The sequence below is a fragment of the Cryptotermes secundus genome, unplaced genomic scaffold (genome assembly GCF_002891405.2).
Source record: "Cryptotermes secundus unplaced genomic scaffold, Csec_1.0 scaffold160, whole genome shotgun sequence".
Lineage (NCBI taxonomy): Eukaryota > Metazoa > Arthropoda > Insecta > Blattodea > Kalotermitidae > Cryptotermes > Cryptotermes secundus.
Genome location: NW_019745080.1, coordinates 1 through 10,572, shown reverse-complemented (window position 1 = coordinate 10,572; position 10,572 = coordinate 1). Strand labels below are relative to the sequence as shown.

The window sequence follows — 10,572 nt, the reverse complement described above, 5'->3', positions numbered from 1 at the left end:
TGAATTTCTTTAAGATATATTATGAATTTTTGCTATATAATCGTATCCAATACTAAACTGGGAGATGAATAGATACCAGATTTTCCGTATTCATTACATCGTTTGTAAGATATGTTACTTTTGCCATATAAACCTTTCCATTACTGAACTGGAATATGAATAGATACCAGATTTTCAGTATTCATTACATTTTTTTTAAGATATGTTACTTATTCCATATATAATCCTTTCCATTACGAACTGGAATATGAATAGATACCAAATTTTCAGTAATCATTATTTCTTATTTCTTTAAGATATGTTATTATTTCCGCCATATTATTCTGCCCAGTACTGAACTGGTGAAGATGAATATATCAGATATTCTTATATCATTAAATGCACTCTTAATCTTGTTGACAAGATTGTATTTCACATTCTCAAGTTCCATCATTCTACTGAAATTAATAAGAAATGGGAACATGAGTATTGTTGCTTACAATACATGTTTTATAATGCTTAAATGTTACCGAAAAACTGTGTTCTGCATGGCTTTCAAGTGTAAGTTATGAGGAAATTATGAGGTTTAATATATGTATCTCTGAAGGAAACAGAATTTTCTTTCAAATTTACCCACCATCAGCTTTCGTAAATACGAGTATTCCATGTATGTTACAGTTCACAATGTTCAGTGCCTTTGGTTAAAGAAGTGTTTCGTGTGAAAGAAAGGCTATGACTTTCCAGGCACTGCTGACAGACTTTCTCCAGATAAATAATTTGCAACCTAATCTCTTGTACTCCAGAGCTGCAGAGGCTTGTATTCCGCTGTTACGTTTTTTTTTGGAAAGGGGTGGGGGACCAAGTTTAATAGAACTTCACTCAAATCCAACCGAAAGGATATGGGTGAAGTGATATTAAACTTACTTATGCAGCTGAGCCATTTTTGAGAAGCTCCCAATTTTGTAGCCACTCAAGAATTTTCCAGCCTTTTGTAGAACCTGAAGGTTCATTACTGTGTTCACAAGAGCCCTCCACTGGTCCCTATCGTGAGCCAGATCAATCCAATCCATACATACCATCCTATCTCACTAGGATAAATTTTAATATTGCCCACCCACCTACACCTTGGTCTTCCCAGTAGTCTCTTTCCTTGTGGCTTTCCCACCAATATCCTCTATGCATTCCTCGCCTCCCCCATTCGTGCTACATGTCCTGCCAACCTCATCCTCCACGACTAGTGATTTTTGAACTGTGTTCAGTATCACTAGAAGGAAAGAGACTCTGCAATACAAGAGAGCTGGTTGTGAAAGTATTTATTGCAAGAAGCGAAAAAAAAATTTAAAGTGGGGGCGAGGGGGGACCACTCAAAATAGTTGCTAAGGTAGCATACCTTCGTACCAATTGTGCTCTCGACCTTCGAGGCCATTTTTAAATTTAGTTCATATAAGATGGGAGTAGATGGCAGCAGCATTGCACCAAGGTGTCATGGCGACCATATTGCCAACCCAGTGGCTGCTAGCAACTAACCGTTTGAGCTATGGTGCTGTCCTGCCAGTGTCCTTGAACGGAATCCACGTTTTGGCGCATAATATTAGAGACGAACGTAGGAGTAATGGTATGAGGGGTGAGCCATAAAATTGGTCCTCGCACTGCGACCGTCTATGATCTATTGTGCTTCCCTTTTGGATTAATATTACAGATGTACGTACGTTTCAGTTAGGGTAGGTTTATGCTGGCACGTAAGTATGTTGGTAACCGGTACATTACGCTTTTGCACGACGAAAGCCACATAAGGTAAACTATAATATATAAACCTCAGATTTTACGTATAAGATATACTGCCGAAAATACAGAAAGAATGCTCGTGTTCATCTCTTGACAGCCGCAAAAACTGTGTGTGACGGTGGTGTAAGTTGCCCGTGAAAGTGGAAATGTAAACTCGCCCAACTTAACCAATTAGAAGTCGATGCAAATGAGACGCCCAGACAAGTGGCCCAGAGTGTCGGGAGGAAAAAGAAGTGGGAGCAAGGTACTTTGTTTTGTTTGAGAGTAATTATTTTCCGTAAGTTGTTAAATCATAGGACGTTGTGAAATTTGATTAGGAATGGTTGTCTACGTTATAGAAGTTGGATAGTTGTGAGGAATATCAAAGTTTATATATCATGCAGTTTTGAATGTGGGGATATTGTGTAAAGTGTGGGAGGTTGGAGATTTTTGGGAATGTGAAGGTTAATAAGTATTAGAAATACTTAGATATGTGAGATATGTTGAAACATATAATCTCTGTTGGATACATAGTGATATGATGTACCAGTTAATCTATCCGAGCTGTGCCAGAATGTGGGGTGAGGCGATGCTTCAACTGAAGAGAACGCCTCGGGTGCAGACTGATATTACCTGCTCCTTTAAGTGAAGAATGTAGCTCTACATGATAGCAACAGATAATTGAGCGGTAAGATGGGATCTGTTATATGATACAGGTTACTTGTTATTACAATATATTGGAACGTTGGGACTGCTTGTTGAGTATAGGGAATTTGTAGGTATAGGCACCGAAATGGACAGATGACCAATCTGCTTATCGAAGGGAGCTTGGAGGCAAGTAGAATGTGTGCGTAGTGAGTAGCATGGCCCAATTATTACTAGCCATCTGCTCATCTTTAATAAGTTCCTGTCAAATCTTTAATGGTGTGCACAATGTGTGTTTCAGTGAGTGCAGGAGGGAGGAGTGGATTTGATTCTACGTACGTGGTTTGCGTCTGCTGTTCAGGAGAATCCACGTCCTTCCAGATAACATGGGTCTGAATATCTGAGTTCCATTTATGTGCTGGCACCATGATCTGCAGGTAAGAACGAAATAACTACTTGTGTTGTACGTGACTGGAGACTGAATGTGGTAAATTATGTACGTAGAAAGACAGAAAAGAAAGTACGGTCAAAACCATGTGTTCATCTCTCAGGAAACCAGGGCAGTGTGTGGAAGAGTGGTAATATAACTCCAAGATTACATGCAGTTCCCTACACCTCCAGTGTTACTTACCAGATGTAAACCAGGCCAGTCTTCAGGAATAGTAAGCGCTGTGAAGTATAGAGTTTTATAAGTTTTAGGTCCTTGGGGAATTTTGAAGAGTTGGATCTGTGCAAAATGTTTCTGATAGCATGAGCCTGCAGTATCTTGGTCATTGATATTATGCCCCAGTTGTTATAACCTCAGGTAACTGAATCAGACCCTTCCCTGCCCGAATGCACAGTGATTTGAAGAATGAACACAGTGTGACAAGTTTTGTCTCCACCATGCTGTGTTATGTTATTGTAGGAAAATAAAAGTTATGTTGGTGTGGGCTTCTGTGGAATAGTATTCATACCATGTAAACGAATTTCCCTTGAATCCACTGGTACTAATTGTATGATTAATGTTATTATTTGTGCCCTGTTAGTGAAACATGTAGGTTGTACAGTTGTGTTTCTTGTGTTATCGCACATTTTGGAGGGTGATGACAGTTACCAAGTAGTGTGTAGAGTTTGACTGGATTTCTTTAGACTTGATTGAGTTTGATGCTGGTTATGTACAGTAGATTATTCTAGTGAGAGGAACAAAGTAAGTATTCAGTGGCAGGTTGAGATGTGAGGTTAACTGGAGTATGTTGGACAGATTACCCTCATCTTGATTAATGTTTATGAAGCATGTCATTGAGCATCTTATCCCACAACTGTGCAGAAGTAATGATAATGATGGAATTTAGTTTAATGAAATTAATTTAGACATCAGATATTAATATTGTCCCTTGATATTACTGGAAATGCACTCATAACATTGCCTAGTATTTCCATTCTGTTCTACTAGTGTGAAGATGATATTGCTCTTAAAGATTATGTGTGCTTATATATAACATCTGTGAATGCAGTTGTCCTGAGTTTTTGTTTATAGTAGAGACATGATTGCTGCTTGTTGTGGTCCTAAACCCTGAGTTTTTGTTTATAGTAGAGACATGATTGCTGCTTGTTGTGGTCCTAAACCTTAGCAAAGGCATCATTAAGTGACCGATTGAATGTTAAGAAGCAGTGTTGTGGCAGCAGAATGTGAAGGTTGAAAGTCACGGTCACAGAGATGTTCGTTGGATGTGATTTATAACCAGTTGAATTGAGCTGTGATCCAAATATATGCTTATTGATACCTCGTGTTTTAATGTTATTCAGCCATGAGGTGTTCCATCTTGCAAGGATCCACTTTCCAGGAGGTTTCCCCACAGAAAATTTGGTACGAATGTTAGGTGCCCTGTAATGCTTCCTACTTGTGAGGCTACTGAAATGTCAGAAATCTAATTTGAAATCTTTACCCTTTATTGTATTTTATGTTTTATATTATGTTATATTGTTGAAAATCCATGGTATGGATGAATGAATGAATGTAGAAGGGGTGGGCCTTCTTGGCCGTTGCACCGTGACCACAGTGATCTGTTGTGCTTCCCCTTCTGTTTATCCCTTCAGCAATCCTGCACTTTGAATGTAGCGCAGGATTTTGTATGTGGGGACGTCGAAATAGTCAGTTGGTTCCATAAAATATTGACCCAAGTGACATAATCTTAAATAAGCTAAGGCCTTACATTTGCACAGGATATGTTTGGCTGTTTCATTTTCTTCTTGATACCTCTCACTTAGTCCCAGTTTGAAGAGGTGTCCTTTAAGGTGACAGTGTCCTGTAAGTAGTCCTACCACCCATCGTAGCTGGTTCCTGTTTAACTTCAACAGTTCCTTCGCTCTTTTAATAGAGGGTCCTTGTTTGAGTCCGTTCACTTGCATGAATCCAGTCAAGGATCCCCAGTATTTCTTGTGATTCATATTTGTCCAGTCCCTGATTGCTTTTCTGACAACTCCTATAGAGATGCCACAGGCTGGTTCAGGTCCTATGAACGTATGTTCAGCTCCAGTCTTAGTAAATTGATCATTTCCAGCAATACCCTCATGCCTCAGCACCCATATCAGTTGTACCCTGTTATGTTTGGCCAGTTCCATGAGAGTTTGGTGGCAATTCCAGACCAATTTTGAGTTGATCTGGTGTTTGTCAAGCGCTTTAAGTGCAGCTTGGCTGTCACATAGAATGTAAATGTTCCTATTTCTATAGTTCCTATCTAGATTCTCCATAATACATGCCTTAATGTCATATACTTCTGCCTGGAATACTGTCATGTACTGCTTAAGGCTGAAACTGAGTTTCTGCCTTGTGCCATAGCAGGACACATCAGCCCCAGTGCCCTTACTTATCTTGGAACCATCTGTATACCAGATCAGTCCCCCTTTTCTATCGGGTCGAAACCTGTTTTCCCATTCACTCCTGTCAGGAAATCTGACTGTGAATGGTTTTTCATATACATGTCTCAGTATCATTTTGTCAGACCCCATTTGTAACATGGGTTCTTTTTTCATGTCCTGAGTTATGTATGCATGTCCGAAACTATCGGATTTAGGTTTCCATTGATCACTGCACTTGAGATGGTAGATTCCTGCCCTGGCCTCTGCCTCCAACTATATATGCAGTGGGGGGAGTCCAAGGAGTGTCTCCAGTGTAGCTGTTGGAGATGTTCGAATTGCTCCTGTGATACCCAAGCAAGCGAACCTTTGCAATTTGCTAAGTTCTGCCGTGCTTGTCTTGAGTTTAACTCTGGGCCACGATACTGTGGCTCCTTATGTAATTATGGGGTTTACAACTTCAGCGTATATCCAATGCACAGTGTGCGGCTGCAGTCCCCAAGTTTTACCAACCATGCTTCTGCATGTCCAAACAACCTTATAGGCTTTATTGATGACCTTGTCCAGCTGCTTTTTCCATGTCAGTCCCTTGTCTAATACTAGACGAAGGTACTTGACATCGCTGGAGAGCTGGATCATCTTATTGAAGAGGGTAGGTTCCCTAAGGCACTTTATATTTGTCTTCCTGGTAAAAGGTATAATTACCGTCTTATTAGAATTGATGGAAAGGCTTGTTCTTTCACACCAACGTTGGACCTTGTACAGAGCTGTTTGAAGATGCTCTACTGTCGAAAGGAATATTCCGTTTATGAGGATTGATATGTCATCATATTCAACGACCAGGCTCCACAGCAGAGGCGAGAGCATGCCCCCTGCGGACACCCCCTAGACGCGGGCGCCCCCAGGGTCTCTCCTGATAGTGTTGCAGCTATGGTTCTACTTTTGAGCATAGCACTGATCCACCTGCATATTGCAGACTATGCCATGCTTTCCAACGGCCGGTTTGATTATATCAAAAGCTCCCTCTATGTGAAGGAATGCTTCTAAAGCAATATCCTTTTGTTCAGTCACACTTTCTATGTGTGTTACCGCATTATATAGTGCGCTTTCGGTAGATTTACCTGTTTGATAGGCATGCTGGTTTTGGTATAGAGGATATGTCCTCAACGCCGCAACCTTGATATGCCTATCCACAATTTTCTCCATCGTTTTCAAAAGGAAAGATGACAGGCTGATAGGACGATAAGCCTCAGCCTCGGTGTACTCTAGTTTCCCGGGCTTTGGGATAAATGTCAACTTGCCTCCAGGCCATGGGGATAAATCCATATGCCATGCAAGCTATATATACCCGGCATAGGTGTGGAACTAATAGTTCTGCCCCTTGCTGCAAAAGTGCTGAACAATTCCATTTGTTCCTGCTGATTTAAACGGTTTAAAGGTATTCAGTGCCCATCTGATTTTTGATTAGTTAATTATGACTTTGGCCAGGTTCCAATCTACCCTGTTCGTCTTGCTTTGGCAAGTGCCCAGGTTTTGCTGACCCTGTCCATCGCCCAAATTATCAGTCAATTTTGAATCAGAATAGTGAACCGTTAATATTTTATTCAGTGTCTCCCTTCCTGTTTGAGTATACCGCCCGTTAGGCAGCTTAATCGTGCTGACCTTGTTGGTCGCCTGGTTTGCTATGATTCTCATGAGTCTGACACCGCCTGGTACATCATTGATCTTCTGGCAATGCCTCCTCCATAAGAAGAGGGTAAAAAAAAGAAAACGAGATCGCTTGGCTTTCCTTATTTTTTGTTGTAACGGTTAAGGGCTTCCTTGCAGGTGTCCCACTGCCCTGTTCTTTTAGCTGTATTAAACAGCCTTATAGTTTTGGTTCTAAGCCCACAATTATTGTGGGATGGATACATTTCATATAAAGTATATGTATATGCTTCACATATGTCGAAAAACACAATAAAGTTAATAATGGAAACATTCAAAAAGAGAATATTTAGGTAACTATCGGAAATTGTAAGAGTCAATCAAGATAACTGTGATATCGTGCACTTGAGAGCGTTCTGAAATGTCAGTATTTCGGAAAAATACATATACGAACATTACTGATATCGCAATATATTCCAGGTTTCGTGAATTACGTAGATAGTTTAACAGAAAAATACAGTGGAACCTCACTTAACGAGCATAATTCGTTCCAGAATCTTACTCGTAATGCGAAACACTCGTTAAGCGAAACTTTTTTTTTTTCATTTAAATTAATGAAAAATATGATAATGAGTTCCATGCCGGAAAAAATACGCAAAAAAATTATGTATGACGTTTATTCGAAGAGAATTATATATACATTGTTAAGGAGCTTGAATCACCTCCAGCTTTTCTTCTATGCGGAATGAACCAACCTGGAATGCGAATTCGATTTGCAGAAAAAATAGAAATAATTAGTTTATTATTTATGATACATATCTAAGTCTTTTTTTTACTAGAAAGCTGTCTAAGAGACATTTGTTTTTGCCGACGCTTCAAAATTTGGTGAAAATGCGACACAGCATTATCTTAAAATAAATTTGTAGCGCGCATAGCCACTGCCTTATTAGGGTGATGCTTCTCAGTGTACGATGCAACAGTTTCCCATGCTCTGAGCATTTCTCTTATTGCACCAGAAGATTGTTGCTTTGCTGTTACCTCCTCCTCCTACTCTGACAAACTCTTCACAACGTCTTGCTGTGAAACACACTGCAACTCCACATCGTGCATATCGTTGATGTAGACCGATTGTACTCTGATGTGCGTGCTAGATCAGCCACTCTCACAGCTCGTTCTCGCTTTTCAATGATTTTACGTTTCATTTCTACGGCTAATTTTTATTCTCTTATGGCTGTCTTTTTGCGGCTTTTTCTTACGGGACATTTTTGCAAGGGTTATTAAACTTTGCACAAAAAAAGATTACAAATACGTCTGAACACAGTTTGAAAAATGGGTGATCACAAAGCGACACTACGATGTTAGCGGAACGAGTGCTAAACACAGACTAATATAGCAAGCGCACAATCCGGGACTTCCCCTCTCGTCACTCGTTATGCGAGTCATTTTTTACAATTTGTTTTACTCGTTATGCGAATTACTCGTCATGAGAGTTGCTCGTTAAGCGAGGTTCCATTGTATATGCAGCAGTTTATCATGTAAGAAAATTCGGAAATAAAATATCCCATGTAAATATATAATGATTTGAAACGGTATCAGAGACCTTCAATGGTAAGATATTGCCGACAGCCAAACCTTTCTCAAAAGAGCATAACGATGCGCAATATTCAGTTGCGCAAACCTATCATAATCTACCCTCACAACCTAACATCAGCGTAACTTACGGAGCTTCTCCCCTTCGAAGGTACAGATGGATGCGCAGTAGTCTACTGCGCTAACCTAACCTAACTTATCCTAAATCAACGAATGGTAGCCAAGGGCCAGAACCATGAGTTACAGGTGGATGCACAGTAGTCCATTGCGCACACCTTTCATACATATCTTGTGCATCTTGGATGAAGAATACATGCTTATAACAGGGTGGTATGCGAAGTGAAACACGTCATTGGTGTTATGCTAGGAATGCTGTACAATGACATTGTGTAAACTGTGCGTAGTGGTGGGTAGAATATGTTATAGCATGAAGACTGATGGCAAGTGATTTCTAAGTTAGAAGTGTATTTCTTTGTGATAGGCAACGGATTACACGTTTGGCATCTAATTTTCCAGGCTTAAATGTGTGAGCAGGTAATATACAACATCAGGGAATTATTTTCTTTCCATCTATTAAATTGCTTACAGTATCACATTGTGCGCAGGAAAACACGATGTCTTACAGATAACATTCTTGTAATTGTATTTTATAGTCTAGTCTAGAGCATATATAGTGATAGTTCGTTTTTTGTTTTAATGCTTAGAAGAAGGTTGAATGATATTTTCTTAGGTTCAGATCGTAATTAGTGGTTTCCCTATCTAATATTTGAGCACTAGTATTGTGGGGTGGATACCTTCCATGTACAGTATATGTATGTCCTTGACATGTCGAAAACCATAATAAAGTTAATAATGGGAAGATTCGAAAAGAGAAAATTTGCGGAACTTGTGGAAATTGTAAGAGTAAATCAAGATAATTGTGATATCATGCACTTGAGAGCGTTTATTTATGAAAAAATGCAATTACGTCCACTACAAATATCGTAGTGTATTCCAGGTTTCATAGATTATGTAGATAGTTTAACAGAAAAATAAACGCAAAGAGTTTATCACGTGAGAAAATTCGGAAATAAAATGTCCCGTATAAATATATAATGATTTAGTAGGCTATCAGAGGCATTGAATCGTAAGATATTGCCGCCGGCCAAACCGTGCTTAACTGAGCATAACGATGCGCAGAAGTCGTTTGCGCACACCTATCATAATGTACAATCACAACCTAACATTAGCATAAATTACCGAACTTGGCCCCCTCCAAGGTATAGATGGATGCGCAGTAGTCTACTGCGCAAACCTAATCTGACCAACCTAACCTAACCTAACCTAACGTAACATCAAACACCTAAGGGCCAGTCCCCTGGTTTACAGGTTGGTGCGCAGTAGTTCATTGCGCAGACCTAAGGGTGACGTCATTTACGAAGTTGCTATTTAACCGAACGTAATATAGGGCTGTCGTTACGTGGAATATAAGTCGAAATATGACGTTATGTATAAAATTGAGCGCCTTCACTGTTTTTGCACCCATAATATAAACTTATGTTGTTATATTCCAAGGTTATATTTCTACGTGATAGCTTAGATTGTGTCGAGAACGCCGCTCCCACCTCAAGAGTTTGCGAATCCCCCACGGTAATACAAATGATTACCGAATATCACATTATGGCATTATGCTGCCCTCCAATGGCATAACGTTATGACGAAAAATCTTTGTTGTCATTGAAATGGTTCCCTTCGTTCACGTGTATGGATACGCGACAAATTGAATGGCGGCTGGGCATTTTTTCGCCCGAATTTCCCATCCTGGATAGGAAGTAGAATAATATCATACACGAAAATGGGTAAAAATAGGGTGAAAAATTACCTTCCTGTAATCGGACTGATATAATCGAATGTTTCTGTTTCAGTCATGTTAAGAGGTTGGCTGCCCTGCCACTGTGACGTAAATATCCGGTGAGCACCATCAAGGTATGTTTCTTTCCTGGTATGAAGAGGTATTTATAAATAATAAGACGGTGTTATGTGTATATTTATATAGATATATGAACAAGTTGTGATTAATTATCAGCTTGAAAGTACGAGTATATGTTAAAATATTCAGTGAGATAGTGC

At 39.7% G+C, this 10,572-nt stretch overlaps 1 long non-coding RNA gene across 2 annotated transcripts; it reads left to right on the top strand.

Moving 5' to 3' along the window:
* The first annotated feature begins 1,479 nt into the window (after positions 1-1,479).
* LOC111874879 lies at positions 1,480-10,566 on the top strand. 2 transcript variants are annotated; one of them, XR_002844626.2, is made up of 4 exons: positions 1,480-2,008; positions 2,278-2,431; positions 2,690-2,825; positions 10,368-10,566. It is a non-coding gene; the product is annotated as an uncharacterized LOC111874879 (long non-coding RNA). The 2 variants fall into 2 exon arrangements; XR_002844625.2 differs by lacking the exon at positions 2,278-2,431.
* The last annotated feature ends 6 nt before the right edge of the window (positions 10,567-10,572 follow it).